This window comes from Schistocerca americana, chromosome 10 (assembly GCF_021461395.2).
Source record: "Schistocerca americana isolate TAMUIC-IGC-003095 chromosome 10, iqSchAmer2.1, whole genome shotgun sequence".
Classification (NCBI taxonomy): Eukaryota; Metazoa; Arthropoda; class Insecta; order Orthoptera; family Acrididae; genus Schistocerca; species Schistocerca americana.
This window is the reverse complement of record NC_060128.1, coordinates 60,559,308-60,583,828: the sequence shown is the minus strand read 5'-3', so window position 1 is coordinate 60,583,828 and position 24,521 is coordinate 60,559,308. Positions and strand designations below refer to the sequence as shown.

Sequence of the window (24,521 nt, the reverse complement as noted above, 5' to 3'; positions counted from 1 at the left end):
AGCCTCAGGACTGAAGATAACAACAAACAACATGTATCAACTACTTTCATAGAAAATTCGATACGTGTGTTCTTCAGACATTGTACCCTTACTTTCGTGAAAGTGCCTTTATACTTATTTCCTCTAAACTCACACTGTTCGCCACCTAACACATCCTCAATTTTGTATTAACAATAGCGCTCTTCGAAGCGCTGTAGCACTATTCCGACTTTGTGACAGTTGTCGTGCTGGAAGATACCATCGCCCTCAGGGAGGACATGAAGCAATTCAGATGGTTCGCAATAATGCTCAAGTAGCCTATAGCTGTCATTATACCTCAATAATTGCCACAGCTGCCATGTGAATTTTCTCGACTACATAATATTATCCATACTGAACTATGTTCGTGGCGCAGTACGCATTTCGAAATGCCGTTCTCCTGGACTACTGCTTGTCTGTACACTATCATCGATCTGGTGTAACAAGGGACATGCTCTATACGACCAGGCCACACTTTTTTATTGATCCACGATCCAATCTCGATGATGCCGTGCACGCTGGAATCGTAAATGATGATGTCGTTGAGTCGACTTGGCGACATGTCGGGGTCATCTACTGCAGAATCCGATTTCAACAATGTGGGCTGAACGCTAAGCTCCGAAACACTTGTGTCCGCACCAGCATTGTTGCTCCGTCGTTAGAGGTGCTTTGCAGAGTGTCACACGTCCAGTACGTCAGCAGACGGCCATCAATCACAGGATGGGCTGTGGTCTTAATGTCTCGGAGCATCGGCGCATTATAAATACACTACTCGCCATTAAAATTGCTACACCACGAAGATGACGTGCTACAGACGCGAAATGTAACCGACAGGAAGAAGATGCTGTGACATGCAAACGATTAGCTTTTCAGAGGATTCACACAAGGTTGGCGCCTGTGGCGACACCTACAACGTGCTGACATGAGGAAAGTTTCTTACCGATTTCTCATACACAAACAGCAGTTGACCGACGTTGCCTGGTGAAACGTTGTTGTGATGCCTCGTGTAAGGAGGAGAAATGCGTACCATCACGTTTCCAACTTTGATTGTAACCCATCGCGATTGCGGTTTATCGTATAGCGACATTGCTGCTCGCGTTGGTCGAAATGCAGTGACTGTTAGCACAATATGGAATCGGTGGGTTCAGGAGGGTAATACGGAACGCCGTGCTGAATCCCAACGGCCTCGTATCACTAGCAGTCGAGATGACAGGCATCTTATCCGCATGGCTGTAGCTGTCTCGATCCCTGAGTCAACAGATGGGGACGCTTGCAAGACGACAACCATCTGCACGAACAGTTCGATGACGTTTGCAGGAGCACGGACTATCAGCTGGGAGACCATGGCTGCGGTTACCCTTGACGCTGCATCACAGACAGGAGCGCCTGCGATGGTGTACTCAACGACGAACCTGGGTGCACGAATGGCAAAACGTCATTTTTTCGGATGAATCCAGGTTCTGTTTACAACATCATGATGGTCGCATCCGTGTTTGGCAACATCTTTGTGAACGCACGTTGGAAGCGTGTATTCGTCATCGCCATACTGGCGTATCACCCTGCGTGATAGTATGGGGTGCCATTGGTTACACGTTTCGGTCACCTCTTGTTCGCATTGACGGCACTTTGAACAGTGGACGTTACATTTCACATCTGCCCTTCATTCGATCCCTGCGAAACCCTACATTTCTGCAGGATAATGCACGTCCGCATGTTGCAGGTCCTGTACGGGCCTTTCTGGATACAGAAAGTGTTCGACAGCTGCCCTGGCCAGCACATTCTCCAGATCTCTCACCAATTGTAAACGTCTGGTCAATGGTGGCCGATCAACTGGCTCGTCACAATACGCCAGTCACTACTGTTGATAAACTGTGGTATCGTGTTGAAGCTGCATGGGCAGCTGTACCTGTACACGCCATCCAAGCTCTGTTCGACTCAATGTCCAGGAGTATCAAGGCCGTTATTACGGCAAGAGGTGGTTGTTTTGGGTACTAATTTCTCAGGATTTATGCACCCAAATGGCATTAAAATGTAATCACCTGTCAGTTCTAGTACAATATATTTGTCCTATGAATAATCGTTTATGATCTGCATTTCTTCTTGGTGTAGCAGTTTTAATGGCCAGTAGTGTAGCTTGCAGCCTACAGCGAGAGCAGTAACACGGAAATGGTGAGCAAGGTGATGTGAGAGTGAGATTTACAAATAGAGATAGCAGAGCAGTACGCTTGGTAAAAGAACGAAATAGAAGCGACAGTCTAGAAGGAGAGTGAGAGGAGGGAATGGGGTCTTGAGAGGAGATTGTGGGAGTGAGGTCAAAATGAGAGCGGAGAGCAGAGAGGTCAAGGGTAGGTATAAAAGCTTGGCGGTCGCCAAGGAGAGTGTTCCGAGGAAATCTGCACGGCAACGGCTGCAGGCTGGGAGGCGTGTACAGTGGGCGCAGCTGCAGCTGCAGCTGCATCTGCAGGTGGTGGCAGCTGGGACCAGTGTCGTCATCAACTTTTGGGGAGGGCAACCACAGCTCAAGAGACATTATGAACAATACTGACCATTCAATAACCATTCAAATTATTATTCAACAGTCGTGTCTTGTAAATTCCGATAAGCATCTTTTAGGTATATTCAATTTTACTGTGTCAACTATCAGTGTGGTCTGACTCTTAAATCTGCAGAACTTCCCAAAAACTGGAAATCCGTAACTGACCGTCTACAGTATACAGGGTGGTCCACTGATAGTGACTGGGCCAAATATCTCACGAAATAAGCGTCAAACGAAAAAACTACAAAGAACGAAACTCGTCTAGCTTGAAGGACAAAACCAGATGGTGCTATGGTTGGCCCGCTAGATGGCGCTGCCATAGGTCAAACGGATATCAACTGATTATTTTTTGTAGATAGGAACCCCCATTTTTATTACATATTCGTGTAGTACGTAAAGAAATATGAATGTTTAAGTTGGACCACTTTTTTAGCTTTGTGGTAGATGGCGTTGTAATAATCACAAACGTATAAGTACGTGGTATCACGTAACATTCCGCCAGTGTAGACGGTATTTGCCTCGTGGTACATTACCCGTGTTAAAATGGACCGTTTACCAATTGCGGAAAAGGTCGATATCGTGTTGATGTATGGCTATTGTGATCAAAATACCCAACGGGCGTGTGCTATGTATGCTGCTCGGTATCCTGGACGACATCATCCAAGTGTCCGGACCGTGCGCCGGATAGTTACGTTATTTAAGGAAACAGGAAGTGTTCAGCCACATGTGAAACGTCAGCCACGACCTGCAACAAATGATGATGCCCGAGTAGGTGTTTTAGCTGCTGTCGCGGGTAATCCGCACATCAGTAGCAGACAAATTGCGTGAGAATTGGGAATCTCCAAAAAAGGCGGTGTTGAGAATGCTACATTAACATCGATTGCACCAGTATCATATTTCTATGCACCAGAAACTGCATGGCAACGACTTTGAACGTCGTGTACAGTTCTGCCACTGGACACAAGAGAAATTACGGGACGATGACAGATTTTTTGGACGCGTTCTATTTAGCGATGAAGCGTCATTCACCAGTAGCGGTAACGTAAACCGGCATAATATGCACTATTGGGCAACGGAGATTCCACGATGGTTGCGACAAGTGGAACATCAGCGACCTTGGCGGGTTAATGTATGGTGCGGCATTATGGGAGGAAGGCTAATTGGCCCCCATTTTATCGCTGGCAATCTAAATGGTCCAATGTATGCTGATTTCCTACGTAATGTTCTACCGATGTTACTACAAGATGTTTCACTGCATGACAGAATGACGATGTACTTCCAACATGATGGATGTCCAGCACACAGCTCGCGTGCGGTTGAAGCGGTATTAAATAGAATATTTCATGACAGGTGGAATGGTCGTCGAAGCACCGTACCGTGGCCCGCACGTTCACTGGATCTGACGTTTCCGGATTTCTTTCTGTGGGGAAAGTTGAAGGATATTTGCTATCGTGATCCACCGACAACGCCTGACAACATACGTCAGCGCATTGTCAATGAATGTGCGAACATTACGGAAAGCGAACTACTCGCTGTTGAGACGAATAACGTTACACGTATTGCCAAAGGAATTGAGGTTGACGGACATCATTTTTAGCATTTATTACATTAATGTGGTATTTACAGGTAATACGTTCTCAGAAATGATAAGTTCACAAAGGTACATGTATCACATCGAAACAACCGAAATAAAATGTTCAGACGTGCCTACGTTCTGTATTTTAATTTAAAAAACCTACCTGTTACCAACTGTTCGTCTAAAATTATGAGCCATATGTTTGAGACTATGACAGCGCCATCTATCACAAGGCGAGAAAAGTGGTCCAACTAAAACATTCATATTTCCTTACGTACTACACGAATATGTAATAGAAATGCGGGTTCCTACTTAAAAAAACGCAGATGATATGCGTTTGACCTATGGCAGCGCCATCTAGCGGGCCAACCATAGCGCCATCTGGTTTCCCCCCTCAAGCTAGACAAGTTTCGTTCTTTGTAGTTTTTTCGTTTGACGCTTATTTCGTGAGATATTTGGCCTGGTCGCGATCAATGGACCATCGTGCAGAAATGTAGTCATTTGTGTACTTGTCATTGTTTTCTGGTGAATCGCAACACTATGATTCCGACTTTCCACCATTTCAAGAATTACACACAGTGATTTTTTTTCTTCATAGATAAATCTGAAGATGCGTCTATATTGATGTGAAACTGGTAGTTGCGACTAAAGCACCTTCATACAGCAACGAGGGTTTTGGAAACAACTCATTAATTGTTGTAATTTTTATGAGTATTTGAATGGTTATTGAGTGTTGAGTGTGGTTAATGTTATTCATGCTGTCATCATCATCATCATCATTGTACAGTTCCAACTTCTTTAGTACTGATTATGAGCCTCTCCATCTTTCTTCTGTCCGTGTATAATCAGTCACGGAGAACATCATCCTTTGTTCTTCTTCGGGCAGCGACGTCTTTCTTGATCATGTCCACTGACGGTTTCTGGGTCTCCCTGCAGGGCGTTTTTCTTCCGTATCTCTTCCAAAATTTATTCCGTCTGTTCCTATGCTGCCAACGGCCTTACCGCAGTGTTAACACCAGTTCGCGTCAGATCACTGAAGTTAAGCGCTGACGGGCTTGGCTAGCACTTGGATGGGTCACCGTCGCAGTTTGCCGAGCGCTTTTGGCAAGTGGGGCAGGCTCAGCCGCTGTGTGGCTAAATGAGGAGCTACCTGACTAAAAAGTGGCGGCTCTGCTCACGAAATCTAAAAGCGGACGAGAGAACAGTGTGCTGTTCACATGCCCGTGCATATACACATCCAGTGACGGCTTTGGACGGAGGATGACATGGCGGTCGGTCGGTTAGTTTGAGCCTTAAAGGCCTGTTCAGATGAAATTCTTGTAGTCTCCAACTCCATTACATTCCTGTACGACTGTTGTCTGGATGTGCTGCTTAGGTCTAAAAGAGGTGACTTGATTCTGGCTTTCGTCCTCACCTCCTCATTTCTTAACTTGTGGGTGGTGGACCTGAGGAATTTCGCTCCTAATGACTGGTGTCTCGGTGACTCTCTCTTTGCGAGGGTGCATGTTTCGATGAAGTAAGTCAGTACTGGCATGAAATACCTGCTGAACATCACTAATTTTGCTCTTGCTGGAATGCTGTAATTCCATAAAACGTTCCTTACCTGGTGATAGAAACCAGTACACTTTCACATTCTATAGTTAAACTTCTGTCTAATCAAATTATCCCTGGACATTTACAGAGCGACGTGTCGCAGTAATTAGCACACTGGACTCGCGTTCAGGAGGACAACGGTTCAAACACGCGTGTGGCTATCCAAATTTAGCCTTTCCGTGATTTCCCTAAATTGATTCAGGCGAATGCCGGGATGGTTCCTTTGAAAGGGGGCAACAGATTTCCTTGCCCATCCTTCCCAAATCCGATGGGACCAATGACCTCGCTGTTTGGTCACCTTCCTCCTAACCAACCAACCTGACGATTATACTTCCAACTTCGGGAAAACTGTCCTCACACTCTAGATAAGTGCTAGCTAGTGTCAACTTGCTTGGTGTCCGTCTCTGTTGGCTGCCATCGCCGTTATCTCGGCACTCTGACGTGGTGTTTGTACTCCTGAAACTTGCACCGACATATCTTTAACCTGATGTGAACATCCTCTTCTGTTTCACAACAGGACGTGTCATCTTCAGCGAATCGACTGCGTTAAGTTCACCAAAACTATTCTTGATATTCTTTACCGCAACAGTGATGAGCAGTGGTGGGAACAGTGTTTTGCCATGCTGTTCTCCACTCTGCTACTTTCCACATACAGCAGGGGACTGCCAAGGCCTAAGGGAGAAAACCCTGAAAGAAAACCCTTGATAACGCCTGGAATGCCAGTAAAAGGAGTCCATTTGTAGCTGCTTTCGAAACAAGAGACTGGGCGAGTGTATGGTTAGATTATTGAAAACGTGATGAGCAAGGTGTGTTGGTCCGTTTGGGTATGGTGAGGGAGGTTTTTACAGCTGAAATATGCAGTGGAAGACGGTGTGCAAACAAATCAGCGCTCCACAAGAAGACAGCACAGGTCTGCAGAAACGACGCTAAATCTACATGTACATTTACGTTCCGGAGGAAGTCTTATGATTCAGCCATTTCCTGTTCCAGCTACGAATGCTCCAATGGGAATAGACATGGTGAGCCTTAATCTGTGTAATTCTTGAATGAAATTTTCACTGTACAGCGGAGTGTGCGCTGATATGAAACTTCCTGGCAGATTAAAACTCAGTGTGGAAGGTAGGAGACGAGGTGCTGGCGGAATTAAAGCTGTGATGACGGGGCGTGCGTCGTGCTTGGGTAGCTCAGAAGTCATACCCAAGGCATTGACGGAAGGTATCATCCTGCCCTTTCCGAAAAAAGGGAACTGCAGGAAGGTCGAAAACATGCGACCCATCACACTGCTGAATGCCGATTTCAAAATCATCACCAGATCGATTAAGCAAAGGATGCAAACCGTTATGTACAAGGTTTTAGGCAGTTACCAGTACAGTGCAGTGCGAGACCGAAGTGCAATCTCAGCTGCCTGCGATTTGAGGGACATCATCTGTTCGTATGCTGAAACCAAAGGACAGGGCGCTCTGATCTTTCTAGATTTTGAGAAGGCTTATGACCGTGTACGTCATGACTTCCTCTTTAAAAGCATGAAGAAACTAGGATTTGGACCTCATCTCATAGAGTTAATTCGCAAACTTACTACAAACGCCTCTTCACGGATTCTCATTAATGCCCATTTTACAAAAGAAGTTTCCATTGAGCAATCCATCCGCCAAGGATGTCCTCTGTCAATGATTTTGTACGCCATTGCAGTGGAGCCGCTCCTGAACAACTAAGCGCATAGCGGGATCGGACTTAGCGTCGAGTCTGTCACTATCCCATGCATTGCGTATGCTGACGATGTATGCGTCACTGTGTCATCATCGCAACAACTTCTGTCAGCGGAAACTCTTTTACAAAAATTCACGTTTCTTTCAGGAGCAATACTCAATAGAACTAAAACCACAGCTTTGCAGATCGGTGGCGGTATCGGAGACATATCCCATGTTACCTGGTGCAAGGTCAAGGATTCTCACACAACCCCCGGTGTTACCTTTGAGGCCAAACCAGACAAATTCCTGACGAAGAACTGGTCACACATGCTTAATAAATTACGTGCTGCTTTGATCCTTCACTCCGACCGTGCCTTGAACATACTACAGAAAGTTAAGACCATCGAGATCGCCATTACGAGCAAGATGAATTATTTGGCGCAAATTCTTCCAATCTCCGACCATCTAGCCAAGAGCATACAACAAGCGTTATGTTGGTTTCTTTTTAGGGAGCACATTTTCAAAGTTCAATTCGATACCTTCGTTCAAAGGTGGCCTTAACCTCATTAAAGTACACACAAAAAGTGTCACCCTGCTCCTAAATCGCATCAGGAAGGAGTTTCGTACCCGGAGGCCCAGTATCATCACAAACCTCATTCAGCGGTGGAAGCCTCATAGCCTTGACCCACCCGTTAATATCGCCGGCATTCCACTTTCTTACCGACATGTGCGACTGTACTACATGGAAATGAGCTACATTCGACACAACGTCGTCGATAACGGAAGCCTGACGAACAGGAAGCTTTATGGCCTTCTCATGACAACAAACCACAGGAATCGTCTCGAAGAGAAACATCCACATACATTGGAGTATAGTATGGCGGAATGTGCACAGCGACGTGTTACCGCCACGCGTCATAGGCGACTGGTATCTAACAGTCAACGATAAAGTAGCAACGAATGAAAAGCTACATAAAATAGGCCTTCATCCAACGCCCAACTGTGACGCATGCGTAAGAGTCGATACGCTTATTCATAGGTTCACGTGCGGACATGCAGAAGAAATTACTACATTTCTTCGTCAACGATTGTCGGTAATAGACCGTACGACGCCCTGTGGTGTAGACCTTTTAGAGATCATTCAGCCACAAAAACTGAGATATCCACGAGCAAAACACAACGCTGCAACGTGGATCATGGTCCACACAGCATCGTTTATTATGCAGAATAGGCATGCTACTTTCCTCGACTATTATTCTTATATAGAAATTGAACACTTTAAAATGAGCCAACATTGTGACTACAGGAGGATATTTGGAAATATGCTGAAAATCATAATTAACGGTTAAATGCTTCAAATACAATATTTCGGATAGCAGAGGTTGCCAGTGACCTGTATCTATGAATCCTATTTGGTTCCTGGGACTTCAATTCTTGTCGGAATTTACGATACTATTCTGATGCTCACCAATGCAGAAGGCATTTTTTTTTCTCTTTCCCATTTTCGTTTTCACATTTCCCTTCTCTCGCAGAGCAGCGGAGCAACTTTCCTTCAACTATGAAGTGATAGTCCTTTGTGCACCATAAAAAAAATTCTGTTTACTACTTGGCCCAAATAAAAAAAACAATAAAAAAAATACTCAAGAAGACATTTCATTTCTTATATTGCGCAACGGCAGCCTAGAAATGATATATACCTTGTTCATTCTATTCTCATAAAAAAAAAGTCGGGAGAGCACTTGCCCGCGAAAGGCAAAGGTCCCGAGTTCGAGTCTCGGTCAGGCACACAGTTTTAATCTGCCAGGAAGTTTCATGTGTAATTCTTGCTTCACATTCTTTTCGCTAGAAACATGCTACCTCATCATAAGTATCCGGACAGCCCCATCTATTGCGAAATTCGGCACTAGCTGTCACGAGAGAGGGACTCACATGCCTTAAAAAAAAAACCAGCCATCCAGTAATGTGTTGTCAGGAGAGAAGCAGTGGCAGTAGAAAGGGTTAGCCAGCAGTGCTCAGACACTATTTACGTCGACTAGTCACTGGACGTCATCTGAGAAACGAACCCATGAGAGACGTTTCAACACTATTAAAATTGTGTAAGTCAACCGTTAGTGACTGATAGTGACGGAGAAACATCATCTAAATCAAGGCCATCTACTGAGGGACAGTCGATCATTGCAGAGGGTGGTTCTAAGAAATCGCATGAAATCAGTGGAAGGAATCACTTGTGAGTTCTAAAGTGCTGCCCGCAGTCCAACTATAAGAGGCAGTCAAATGAAAGAAAGGTGGAAAAAAGTGAGTAAACTGTTTATTATTTCAAAGGTAATCGCCTTTTGGATGTGTAAAGACGTGTGGGGGCTTGCTGACATGCTTGCAAGGTTTCTTCGAGTACGCTGCAAAAGTTTCGCTGGGAAACCCTTACCCATCCTCCACGCAATCCTAGTCTCTCATCATGCGAGTTCCATTTTTTTTGCAGCCTTCAAGAAAGACCTTCGTGGGCGTCGATTTCCTTCGCACTAAGACGTACAGGTCTAGGTACAATCATGGCACCATAGCCAACTGGAGACGTATTTCCGTGAAAGCATTTACCACCTTCTCTCACAGTGGGGTTAATCTATTAACACTTACGACGATTATTAAATCTAAAAACTAAACTCCGCCCGAACAGGCCATGAGTCCCAGCGGTACCGACTGGCCGCCGTGTCATCCTTAGCCCACAGGTGTCACTGGATGCGGATATGGAGGAGCATGTGGTCAGCACAATGCTCTCCCTGCCACATGTCAGTTTCTGAGACCGAAGCCGCTACTTCTCAGTCAAGTAGCTCCTCAGTTTGCCTCACAACGGCTGAGTGCACCCCGCTTGCCAACAGCGCTCGGCAGACCGGATGGTCACCCATGCAAGTGCTGGCCCAACCCGACAGCGCTTAACTTCGGTGACCTGACGGGAGCCGAGGTTACCACTTAGGCAATGCCGTTGGCCTAAGACGATTACTTCTTAAAATTATAAACAGTTCATTAACTTTTCTTTCATCTGTCTCATTTTCGCATAGCACAATGCTTCTGTGTTAAGAACAGTGGGTACAGTGCCAAGCAACTCGTTGTAAGAGCCACATTTCTGTAGTCAATGCGAAGCGTAGCTTGAGGTGATGTAAAGAGAGGCAGTAGTTGACTGGAAACAAGTGATTTGGAGTGATGAATCACGGGGTATGATGAGTCAGTCCGATGAAAAGGTTTAGGCTTGGCGAATGCCTGGAGAACTTTACCTGGTATCACGTGTGGTGCCAACAGTGACGTACAGATGTGGTGGTATTAAGGTATGCTGATGATTTCCATGGCTAGTTTGTGAGGCCCTTACTGTGTTTCGGGAAACGCTAAATGGGGGAAGGATGTGAACACATTTTGCAGCATTGCGCACTGCGTGCAGTAGTGGAACTGTTGGGAGACTGTGGCTGATTGCTTCAGCATGACAATGCACCCTGTTGTAAAGCAGCATCAGTGAGGCAATGGTTTGTGGACAACGAAATTCCTGATATGGGCTGGCGTGCCCTCAATCCCGACTTCAGCCCAGTGTAATACGTTTGGCACGAATTAGAATGTGAGCGTTGCTAAAGACTCCAGTGTCCGAAATCACTACCTTCATTGGTTTCGGCTCTTGAGGAATAGTGGTTTGCCATTCCTCCACAGACATTCAGATACCTCGTTTACAGTGTCCTCAGCAGCATTCAAGCCCTCACAAATGCCAAGGGTGGACACACCCTGTTATTATCAGATAGTGTACATAGGAGAAAGAAATATATTGGTTGCCTCCCAGCGAATCTCAGTCTGGCACCTGCCGTACCTGAAATTAGTTTTATGCAGTCTTTCCACCTTAACTCACTTTGTACACATACTCCTACACAATTAATGGATGAGGCTGCCTTCCAGTGATTGTTCTGCAGTTCTGTAATCCATACAGTAATAGGTCTTTATTTATTTATTTATTTATTTATTTGTGCGTCAAATTCCGTAGGACCAAATTGAGGAGCACATCTCAAAGGACATGGTACGTGCCAGTACATGAAATTACAACATAAAAGTAATAACAGATAAACAAAAAATGTTTATGAACTCGAAAAAAGTCAAGCCATAAGTTTCAGTAAATGCAGTCAACAATACAACAAGAATCAGCTTAATTTTTCAAGGAACACCTCGACAGAATACAACGAGCAACCCACGAGGAAACTTTTCAGTTTCGATTTAAAAGTGCGCGGATTACTGCTAAGATTTTTGAATTATTGTGGTAGCTTATTGAAAATGTATGCAGCGGTATACTGCACACCTTTCTGCACAAGAGTTAAGGAGGTTCGGTCCAAATGCAGGTTTGATTTCTGTCGAGTATTAACTGAGTGAAAGTAGCTTAGTCTTGAGAATAAGCTAATACTGTTAACAAAGCCACTGTCAAAATACCTAGACTCGTTAACAGGACAAGAAGTTCGTGAACTCACATCACTTATTGCTATAACCACCAGTTTCTGAGCCAAAAATATACGTTTAAAATGGGAAGAGTTACCCCAAAGTATAATACCATACGGCATAAGCGAATGAAAATAAGCAAAATAGATTAAATTTCGTGTCGAACAATCACTCACTTCAGATATCGTTTGAATAGTAAAAATGGCAGCATTAAGTCTTTGAACAAGATCCTAAACGTGGGCTTTCCACGATAGTTTACTATCTATGTGAACACCTAGAAATTTGAACTGTTCACTCTCATTAATAATATGCCCATTTCGTGAAATTAAAACGTCATATTTTGTTGAATTGTGTGTTAGGAACTGTAAAAACTTAATCTTACTGTGATTTAGCGTTAGTTTATTTACTACAAGCCATGACGTTATGTCATGAACACTATTTGAAATAGAGCCAGTGTTGCTCACATCATCCTGTACTATGAAGCTAGTGTCATCACCAAACAGAAATATTTTAGAGTTACCTGTAATATCACAGGCCATATCAGTTATATAAATAAGGAACAGCAGTGACCCCAACACTGATCCCTGGGGCACCTCCCACTTGACAGTACCCCACTCAGACCCCACATCACAGTTGTTCTCAACACTGTGAATAATAATCTTTTGCTGTCTATTGCTAAAGTAAGAGGTGAACCAATAGTGAGCTACTCCCCATATTCCGTAATGGTCCAACTTCTGGAGCAATATTTTGTTTTTGACACAATCAAACGCTTTAGTTAAACCAAAAATGTGCCCCGCGTTATCAGCCTTTTGTTTAACCCATCCAGTACCTCACAGAGGAAAGAGAATACAGCATTTTCAGTTGTTAAATAACTTCTAGAGCCGAATTGTACATTTGATAGGAAATCGTGTGATATAAAATGATCAATTATCCTTACACACACAGCCTTTTCAATAACTTTAGCAAACACTGATGGCGGAGAAATAGGTCGAAAATTGTCTTCATTATCCCTTTCTCCCTTTTTATAAAATGGATGTACTACTGAGTAGTTTAATCGTTCAGTAAACTGACCATTCCAAAAGAAAAAAATAACAAATATGGCTAAATACAGGGCTAACATGTGCAGCACAGTACGTGAATATTCTGCTAGGCCCTTCATCATATCCATTAGAGTCCTTTGTCTTCACTGATTTAATTATTGACTCAATCTCCCTCTTGTCTACCTCACAGAGGAGTTTTTCAGGTATCAATCTCGGAAAGGCATTTGCCAAGAGAGTTATATGATTCCCTGTAGAAACTAATTTTTTGTTTAATTCACCAGCAATGTTCAGAAAATGATTGGTAAATACTGTACGTATGTCTGGTTTATCAGTAACAGAAATATTTTTGCTACAAATTGACTTTACATCGTCTACTTTGTGCTGCTGACCACACACCCATCCTTCACAACTGACCATAAGGCTTTAATTTTATCCTGTGAATTAGCTATTCTATTTGCATACCACATGCCGTTTGCCTGTTAAGCACCTTACAGTACTATTTGTAATGGGCTACTGTAGCTTGATTGTGACTACTTCCAACATTTTGATATAATTCCCGCTTTGTGCTACATTATATCCTTATCCCACTACTCAGCCACCCAGGCTGCCTTTTACTACTAGTACCGCGTTTAGATCCATCCAGTGGAAAGCAACTCTCAAAGAGCATAAGAAATATATTAGGGAAAGCATTATATTTGTCATCTATGTTATCGACACTATAAACATCCTGCCACCCTTGTTCCTTTACGAGGTTTAAAAAACTCTTTATTGCTGTTGGCTCAACTTTCCTACATAGTTTGTAATTATATGTGACATTTGTTTGAGTACAAAAAATTTGTGCACCATGGTCTGAAAGACCATTCACAATTTTACTAACAGAATACCTGTATAGTAATGAAGAATGAGTAAAAATATTCTCGATGGCTGTGCTACTCTTCTCCTGCACTCTAAATGAAAAAAAAAAAACACAGTCTACATCCGATCATATGAATTTAGGAGATCTACCAACATTCCTTTTCTAGCACCATCATATACTAAATTTATATACGTTGAGTTTGTTTATATTGAGGGCCAGCTCTTGTCTCCATGTCTTCCTGCATTTCGCAACACGTTTCTAGCGTTGCTAGGCAGACGGGCAGAAGTCCACTGCTGAGTGTATCTCGCGGCGTAATATGTGGAAAGTGTTGGAGCGGGGAGGATGTGATGTAGGGGATAGCGGTTTTTCCAGTTCTTCCTCCGTCACTGCTGATAGCCGTGACAGATTTGTCTTTGCATCTTCTCGGTGTGCCAACGCGATTTGCATAAATGCATTACTGGACTTGGCCCACATTGTACGATTTCTCCTTCGACCTCCTACGACAGGACTTGTGCCTGTTGTAATACCAGTTCATATCGCCGATTACAAGAAAAAGAACTGTAAGATAGAAGCGGTCTTCCATTCTGTGTGGTAAAAAAAATATTCCAGCCACCTTACTGTATACAGTCTGTGTGGCTTCTCAATGCATCCAGGTGTATGCAGGGCGATTTCGCTAAATGGGGACAAATCAAAGGCAGGTAACCTTGAAAGGATAAGGAGCGAAATAAGTCATGTGGACATATGGCTGGAAATGTGTTCCAGGGGAGGTACACCCAATTGATGGTAGAGATAAAACACCTCAGTGATCCATATATCAGCACCAGACAGTTGGCCAAACACCATGGGGTAAGTCAGACGACCATATGGAACATTCTTCACGACTACAGCCACCATCCATATCACTTATAATACGTGCAGGCCTTATTATCTATGAAGCTGCCAGTGCGGCTACGGTTCTCTCTCTGGTTCATTGGACAGGCCACCATGGTGCTGGGATTTCTGTTAGCCATTCTCCTCACAGAGGGAGCTATCTTCACAGGGGGCAGTATTGTCAACTTTCACAACACTCACCTGTGGGCTATGGAGAATCCTCATGATACGGTGGCTTCAGACCATCAGAAACGGTTCGACGTTGGTGTGTAGACAAGGGATCTCGTGGGACCAGTCCTCCTTCCACGATGGCACACAAGTGAGTCATATCTGCACTTCCTGCCTCCTCAGCTGGAAGACGAGTGTCTACTGCAGGATGGTGCTCAAGATCACTTCCACATTTCCGTGTGTAGCCATCTCGACAACATCCACCCCAGCTGAGGAATTGGACAATGTGGTCCCATCAGATGGTCCACTCGGAAACTGGGCCTCAACCTCCTAGATTTGTAACTGAAAGCAGTCGAGTACGAGGAGCCCAACCCGGATTTTCAGACACTAGAACATTGTCGCCATTCGGTTGCATAATGGCAGATCTTAATGAGTGCGTCAGTGTTGTGTCGTGTTCGCTCATGCTTAGAGCCCTGTGGAGCCCACTCCAAACACCTCGCCTAAGGGTAGACTCATCACAACATGCAGTACACTACATTGTAACACACAGACATGATGAATTAATACACAAGGTGAATCTCCGACCATTCGTCCACATTACTTTCTTTCTCACTTATACTCCCAGAGATTGTTTCCTGTAACCTGTCTCCATTTAGCAAAATACCCCTGTGTTATGGCTGGCCGATAACACTGTTTTCATGGTTAAGTGACTCAACAGAGAGAAAATGAGTGAGATCGATCTCCACATCAGTAAAGGGAGCCTGCCCACAAGCTCATTCACTCAGAGGTTTCAGACAAGTTGTATGCGATTAGGCTAGACTCTCAGTATGACACCCGAACACAACTCTGTGGCCAATATGAAGGTAATTGGACTGAAATCAGCTATTTTGTGCCGGATAGACCAGACCCCTTCCGATAGAACTTCCTAGATTGTTCAATGATATTTGTCGAGTATTTTGCTTTCAGAGACTTGTGACCTCCGTTGCCTGGTTAGAGAGCAATTGCATTTCCATTTAAAATGAATTTAGAGGTTGAGGTACTGGTCGAAGCAAAGGTGTGAAGACGGGACCTCAGTTATGCCCAGGTAGCTCAGTTGGTTGATCACATGCCCCAAGACGGCAAAGGTTCCAGGTCGCAGTTCCAGGAAAGCACACAATTGTGTGGATGGTTCTAGATGTATTTCGTTTGATTCCTTATCCTCATACACACTGATGATCCAATGCAACTGGTACACCTGCCTAATATCGTGTAGGGCCCCCGCGAGCACGCAGAAGTGCCGCAACACGACGTGGCATGGACTCGACTAATGTCTGAAGTAGTACTGGAGGGAGTCGAAACCTGGAATCCTGCAGGACTGCACATAAGGGTACGAGAGGGTGGAGAACTCTTCTGAACAGCAAGCTTCAAGGCATCCCAGACATCCTCATATAATGGGGAATTTAGTGGCCGACGGAAGTGTTTAAACTCAGAAGAGCGTTCCTGGAGCCACTCTGTGGCAATTCTGGACGTGTGGGGTGTCGCACTGTCCTGCTGGAATTGCCCAAATCGTCGGAATCCACAATGGACATGAATAGTTGCAGGTGAACAGACAGGATGCTTACGTACGTGCCACATGTCTTAGTTGTATCTAGACATATCAGGAGTCCCACATCACTCCAACTGCACACATACCACACCATTACAGAGCCTCCACCAGCTTGAACAGTCCCCTGCTGACATCCATCGTACATGGATTCATGAAATTATCTCCAAACCCGTACATGTCGATCCGCTCGATACAACTGGAAACGAAACTCGTCCGACCAGCCAACGTGTTCCCCGGTCATCGACAGTCCAATGTTGGTGTTGACGGGTCCAGATGAGGCGTAAAGCTTTGCGTCGTGCAGTTATCAAGGGTACAGGAGTTGGCCCATATCGATGATGTTTCGTTGAATGGTTCGCACGCTGACACTTGTTGATGGCCCATCATTGAAATCTGCAGCAATTTGCGGAAGGGTTACACTTCTGTCACGTTGAACGATTCTCTTCAGTCGTCGTTGGTCCCATTCTTGCAGAACCTTTTTTCGTCCACACCGATGTCGGAGATTTGATGTTGTGCCGGACTCCTGATACGGTACACTCGTGAAATGGTCGTACGGGGAGATCCCTTCATCGTTACCTCTGCTGTGTCCCATCGCTCGTGCGCCGACTATAACATCACGTTCAAACTCATTTAAATCTTGATAACCTGCCATTGTAGCAGCAGTAAGCGATCTAACAACTGCAGCAGACACTTTTTGCCTTACATAGGCGTTGCCGACCGCAGCGTCCTATTCTACCTGTTTACGTATCTCTGTATCTGAATACGCATGCCTGTGCCAGTTTCTTTGCCGCTTCAGGGTATCTTTCCATTTCGTTTCATTTGTTATCCTCATATATCTTAGCATTTCTGTATTCCACTGACAATATCTGCACAACTGTGCAGATGTCGACGGTACCGTCAGATTGGACGAAGTTGACCGATTTCGAACATAAAACTTATATAATTATTTAACCAATAAAATTAAAATACTGATTTTTCTTTCAAAGCAGGGTATTGAGCCGTAGTAATTATATGTTTGGTCCTTATTTGTTTTCCTTCTATCACTTTGAAAAATGTACGTCAGTCAACTTCTCCCCAACTGTTACATGATAATTGTGCATTGCTTATGACTCTAGGGTGACTTTAATAGATATGGAACTTTATCAGTAACTGAAAAAGGAATATAGCATAGTGATTAAATTTTGAAGTAAGTATTAACGTTGACTACTAAGAAAGCTTAAGGGCAGAATGAGGAGATAACAAATTTGCTTCGTGAAATTTCGAATATACACAAACACTCTTCTTTTTAGTTCTTAAATTGATTGACCACCATGTGTTTTACCATGAGGACTATGGATCCTGCTTAATCAGAGTAGCTTTGGAAATTTTACAACCTCAGCTAGTCTTGTTACTGCTTATTTTTCAACTTAAAATTTTTGAGAGACGGTTTCAAAACATCCAGATCACCTGATTTAGGTTTGTACATACGCGAAATTTTCACAACGACAGGTCTTAAGATCTCAGCTGTATGAAAAACAAACGAAACTGCGTTCTATGATAAGGTGACGAATTTAGTGTAGAACTGATACAGCAGTATGGATAGGTTTACGGATCAAGAAGCGGTCGATATGCATCTCGCGTGTGAGTTCGCTGAATGCAGCGAAGTTGGACAATGACGCTAACCACATCATAGTACTTTTGCGTCTTCTTCATGGTAAACAAATCCGCTACAGTTGTGAAATGCTTTCCTTAACTGAGGTCTTACATGACAGAACTTACTGTTCACTATCACGGTTTCGAGATCTGAGCCCCATCATCACAGCTACTCCGTGCGAACAGGCCTCGTAATGCTGCGGCCACAGACGCTGCGATATCGGTGGATTCCGCCGACGACCGATGTCGGCCGGAGACGGCCGATCTTTTCAAATCAGTACGTCGCTACGTGCGCCGTCACACTAGAGCCCATTCTATCTCACGAACGTACAGACTTCGGACGACAATCGGTGAAATTCAGATCAAGTTGTTTTCTTCGGTCAAATCGACCGACGTTGTCGCACACGAACTATGGAGTGTGAGAAACTGATACGTTTAGGCGAAGGAAGAGTGAGTTTGTGGCATCCCGAGGATGAAAATATCATAAGCGGGATGTAGTTTGGAATCTAAGGACTGAAATCGCAGGTTTACTCCAAACCTCAGACAGGAAAGATCTTGATTCGAAATTTTAGGCATAGATTATAACCTCAAAAAATAGATTGTTCAACTGAAAAGGGTGGCATATGTTATATGCTTACAGCTACAGTACTGGATCTTTTTGGTAGATTGAAATTAGTTGTCTACAAATTACTTTATTACTGGATACGGGTGTTTTATGCCAGTGAGATTGTTGTTGTGGTCTTCAGTCCTGAAACTGGATTGATGCAGCTCTCCATGCTACTCTATCCTGTGCAAGCTTCTTCACCTCCCAGTACCTACTGCAGCCTACATCCTTCTGAATCTGCTTAGTGTATTCATCTCTTGGTCTCCCTCTACGATTTTTACCCTCCACGCCGCCCTCCAATACTAAATTGGTGATCCCTCGATGTCTCAGAACATGTCCTACCAACCGATCCCTTCTTCTAGTCAAGTTGTGCCACAAGCTCCTCTTCTCCCCAATTCTATTCAATACCTTCTCATTAGTTATATGATCTACCCATCTAATATTCAGCATTCTTCTCTGTAGCACCACATTTCGAAAGATTCTATTCTCTTCTTGTACAAACTATTTATCATCCATGTTTCACTTCCATATATGGCTACACTCCATACAAATACTTTCAGAAACGGCTTCCTGATATTTAAATCTATACTCGATGTTAACAAATTTTTCTTCTTCAGAATCGCTTTCCTTGCCATTGTTAGTCTACATTTTATATCCTCTCTGCTTCGACCATGATAAGTTATTTTTCTCCCCAAATAGCAAAACTCCTTTACTACTTTGTCTCATTTGCTAATCTAATTCCCTCAGCATCACCCGACTTAATTCGACTACATTCCATTATCCTCGTTTTGCTTTTGTTGATGTTCATCTTATATCCTCCTTTCAAGACACTGTCCATTCCGTCAACTGCTCTTCCAAGTCCTTTGCTGTCTCTGACAGAATTACAATGTCATCGGCGAACCTCAAAGTTTTTATTTCTTCTACATGGATTTTAATACCTACTCCGAACTTTTCTTTTGTTTCCTTTATTGCTTGCTCAATATACAGATTGAATAACATCGGGGACAGACTACAACTCTGTCTCACTCCCTTCCCAACCACTGCTTCCCTTTCATGTCCCTCGACTCTTAAAACTGCCATCTGCTTTCTGTACAAATTGTAAATAGCCTTTCGCTCCCTGTATTTTACCCAAATGGTTCAAATGGCTCTGATCACTGTGGGACTTAACATCTGTGGTCATCAGTCCCCTAGAACTTAAACTTAACTAACCTAAGGACATCACACACATCCATGCCCGAGGCAGGATTCGAACCTGCGACCGTAGCAGTCGCGCGGTTCCGGACTGTGCACTTAGAACCGCTAGACCACCGCGGCCGGCTGTATTTTACCCCTTCCACCTTCAGAATTTGAAAGAGAGTATTCCAATCTTTCACTCGTGCGCTAAGTGAGAGTCACTGACGGTTAACTGACGTACGTCAGCACAGCTTTAAATAAATACAGCGAAACTTGCTTTCCAAGGTCCCCACGAATTATCTCGAGTACGTAACAGAACGCCTCTCCTGTCATTCATGTATTCGTAGAAGTTGTCTGGTTATCCCGATAACGAACGACAGAGGTTATAGTACTAGCCACGTTCTTTTCGAGCCAGGATAGTTCACTCACATGCATTCGGCATTTCTTCAATAGCAGAAGCCGCTATGCGGCACTCGCACACAAACACAGAGGCGTCGCGGTATCCACGCCACGCTAAGATATTAAAATCTAGCCTACTTCATAAAATGGATTCTAACATAACCCAACTTCCTTGACCATGCCAAAAACGAAGGAGATTGGACGCACTATGACCACGTTGTCGTCCGATGTATTCGGGCGACTTCCGGCGACGGTGTCTGATGACCGTTGTCGGTGCCACTGTGAACGCAGCCTAAGGCCCAACGGTACCGACCGACCGCCGTGTCATTCTTAGCAGATCCGGATATGGAGAGGCATGTGGTCAGCGCATGCTCTCCACAGAGCGGCTACTTCTCAACCAAGCAGCTACTCACTTAGCCTCACAAGGGCTGAGTCAACCCTGCTTACCAACAGCACTCGTCGGCAGACCGGATGGTGACCCATCCAAGTGCTGGCCAAGCCCGACAGTGCTTAGCTTCGGTGATCTGACGGGAACCGGTGTTACCATTGCGGCAAGGGCGCTGCTAGCCCCATCATTAGCTATAGGTTAAATCTAAAATAAAGCAATAGCTATATTCTTCCTTTAAACAATTACGAAATTTTAAAAAAAAAGTTTTACCAAAAAAAAAAAAAACCGGAGGAAATTACGAACAAAAGGCTAACTAGCAGTAGCAGGACGTCATGTCAACGCCCATAAAAACAAGAAGGGAAAGATCTATCGTAGCTGCACTGTGATAACAGCGTCTCAAATTGTGGCTGTAAAAAACCCAACTTTCAACCGCAGCGTGGGAAAATTGCCTCCGAGGATGCATGCAGTCAACAAAAATAATGTCTTAACAGTATATTAGATGGAAGTCACATGCTAGACCAAAGTTAAACTAAATAAGAAACCTCTTCTGCAAAAAGCAAATCGCCGGCCGCGGTGGTCTAGCGGTTCTAGGCGCTCAGTCCGGAACCGCGCGACTGCTACGGTCGCAGGTTCGAGTCCTGCCTTGGGTATGGATGTGTGTGATGCCCTTCGGTTAGTTAGGTTTAAGTAGTTCTAGGGGACTGATGACCACAGATGTTAAGTCCCATAGTGCTCAGAGCCATTTGAACCAAAAAGCAAATCAGCTTTGAACCTGCTACGTCGAACCACGAGAAAACAGCGGTAACATTCGAGGTTCCCTCTTACCGAACGCTGATACAGGGCGCCCTGCATTTTTCATTCTGGTTCCCAATTTTTGCTCCACCGCGAAATGTTGCAACAACCAGTCCGAATTATGGATGAATACGATTTCCTGAAATAAGCATAACAACTGAGAAACAATGTATTCACGTCAAAATACTATCAACTTTTCAATGTTGCTCTAAATTCGACGTCCTTAAGCTTATCTTGTTCGGAAATAAATTTTCTACAAGGTAGCGTAGTAGTTTTAGAAGATTTTTACGTGCACTTTGTGAACAACTTTAGACTGCTATATCATGGCAACGGATAAAGCTTTCACAAAACAACACAACCATCATTAATTATATGTATTTGCCTCAGTCTTCCAAAATTTCAAGCTATTCACACAAGCTTGAAATATAGAACTCGCATGCGTGAAAATAAATTCACAAAATACGTGGTTTTTGCGCATAAAATCCGTATGAAGCTAGATTTTTGAAAGAGAGTTTTCAATTTTATTGTGACAATGCATTTGTATTTGTTTTATTCACTTTAATCCGTTTCTGCGCATTTAATTCATGTAGGAACGAATTTTACGTGCTACATTTAGCTCCACTTTAAACCATCGTACCTCGACGGCGGATAATAATTACCGCATAAAAGATTTTTTTCCGACTATATCCATTTATCTACCGTCATTCAAAGTTAGATCCACGTCATCCAAGTTTAAAGCACAAGTGCGGTGCATCAAAAAATCTCCTAGAAAAAACGTTTTTTGCATGTAAAATCCAAATGAAGCAAGATTTTTTAAAAAAACTGCTAAAATTTATCTTAGACAAAAGTGCAATGCACCGGTAGACCAAATTTGAACCACCAGTCACGCACAAGTGCGGAGTTTTAAATCCGATCGGAACACATATAAATGGCGCCATTATCTGAGCATTAATTTGGTTCAAATGGCTCTGAGCACTATGCGACTTAACTTCTGAGGTCATCAGTCGCCTAGAACTTAGAACTAATTAAACCTAACTAACCTAAGGGCATCACATACATCTATGCCCGAGGTAGGATTCGAACCTGCGACCGTAGCGTTCGCTCGGCTCCATACTGTAGCGCTTAGAACCGCACGGCCACTCCGGCTGGCAGCATTAATTTCAGCCCAGTTAAAATATTTTACAAAGGTAATTAATCGTTTCGCTTAATTTGCCTGGGTATCAGCTCCGGTTCGTCGTTCATACCTTTCTTAATATACTGTAACATAACTACAATAAGATAGATGTTCGAATGGCTATATAAACGGTCGCTGGTCCCGGTTAAATCGAAAACTTTTTACCCCATGTTCTCAGCTGGAATAGGAACCTACCACCAAGACCATCTCCAGCAAACCGCGATTATGCACTCGACCTTTTCAGACATATTTGCTGCGCTGTAACTTTTACCCGTCTTCCTGTGCAGCTTACTCAGACTTTTCTCCGAAATTCGAACATGTTGCACCACTTCACGCTGCTGAACGCCTTTCCCAGGTAGTAAAATCCTATCAAAGTGTCTTGATTTTCCATAATTGTTGCCTGCCTTATCAGTTGCAACGTCAAGGCTGCCCCTCTGGTGCCTTTAACTTTCCTGAAACCAGACTGTCCGTCACCTAACAAATCCTCAATTTTCCTTTTCTGTCTTCAGTACATAATTCTTGTCAGCAATTCAGATGGATGAGCAATTAAGCTGATGTTGCGATAGTTTCACGCATTTGTCTGCTATTGCTGTTTTTCGGAACTGAATGGATGATGTATTTCCGAAAGTCTGACGGTATGTGTCGCCCGTCTCATAGTTTCTACACACTAAGTTGAGTAGTCGTTTGGCTGCCCAGTGATTTTAGAAATTCCGACAGAATGTTAACTAATACTCTTCCGTATTTGGACTCATGTATCGGAAAGCTCTTTTAAGGAGGGTAGGACGTGAAACTGGCCCACTTGGAGCAGGAGAGGCACCACAGGACATTTTAATTTCCATTGTCTATACTTTTATAAATAAATTCATAAAACTTTAACGGCATGACCAGGAAGGATTCAGGATTCATACTCATAGCGGTGGAGCTCAAAAACGCAACAAACCACATTTTTTTACATGTGAAATTTCATCATTTTTTCACTTGTTACTGGCTGCATTTGTTGCTATAGGTACACTTTTCTTCCTAAGTAAGAGACAATCTTCTATGACTTTTGCACAGCATGCAAACCATAGTTACAGGTGTATGAAACTCTATAAGTTATTTAATTTATGAAAAAATGAATGAATTGCTACATTTTAAACTTCATGTTTAGAAAAAACTCAAGTTTTATAGTTAATTATCTCAATTTTTCCACAGTAGATTTGGAAAATCCTGGAGTTTCATACACCTGTAACCACTGTTTGTATGCTATGAAAAATTCATCTAAGAATCTCTCTCACTTAGGAAGAAAAGTGTACCTATAGCAACAAATGCCTCCAGTAATAAGTGAAAAAATGATGAAATTTCACGTGTAAAAAAGGTATTTTGCTACGTTTTTGAACTTCCACTGTGATGAGTGTGAGTCCTCAATCCTTCCTGGTCATGCTGACAAAGTTTTATGAATTTATTTCTAAAAGTATAGACAGTGGAAATTAAAATGCCCTGTGGTGCCTCTCCTGCTCCAAGCCGCCCCGTTTGACGTCCTACCCCGCTCAAATTCGGAGTCTATCTGTGAGTCTATCTCTTCCACAGCTTCTTCATCTACCTCTTAGCAGCTTCTCACAACATTTGAACTTAATTAAATCTTTTTTTTTTAACTTTCTTTCTCTGGCATGAGTAATGACAACTCTTTTGTAAAGTAATCCGACGTTTGAAACAGTTTTGTATACGGGAGCTCAGTTATTTAAAGAATCGGGGTTGAGGAATTTACTGGTAAATTACCAGTAACAAGCACGTAAACGTGACCCACACGAAGACAGCACTTTTGTCTGAAAATGACGGGGCGTGCACCTGTAGAAATATCGGTGGTTGCCGACTACGTCAGCCGGCTGCATTCCCGTTAAGTTATTTGACCAATAAAACAACGCCAGTCTGCCCAGCCTACGACGTATGACATCTGTACTGACGGATGGCTACTCAACGCTACGACCTCTGGGCGTGGCT

At 43.6% G+C, this 24,521-nt stretch overlaps 1 protein-coding gene and 1 pseudogene across 1 annotated transcript in view; both read left to right on the top strand.

Annotated features, from left to right (window-relative positions):
• LOC124552637 (solute carrier family 46 member 3-like) overlaps positions 1–24,521 on the top strand; it is a 362,034-nt gene that overhangs the window by 200,279 nt on the left and 137,234 nt on the right. The window lies entirely within an intron of this gene.
• Positions 5,119–5,237, top strand: LOC124552904 (annotated as a pseudogene).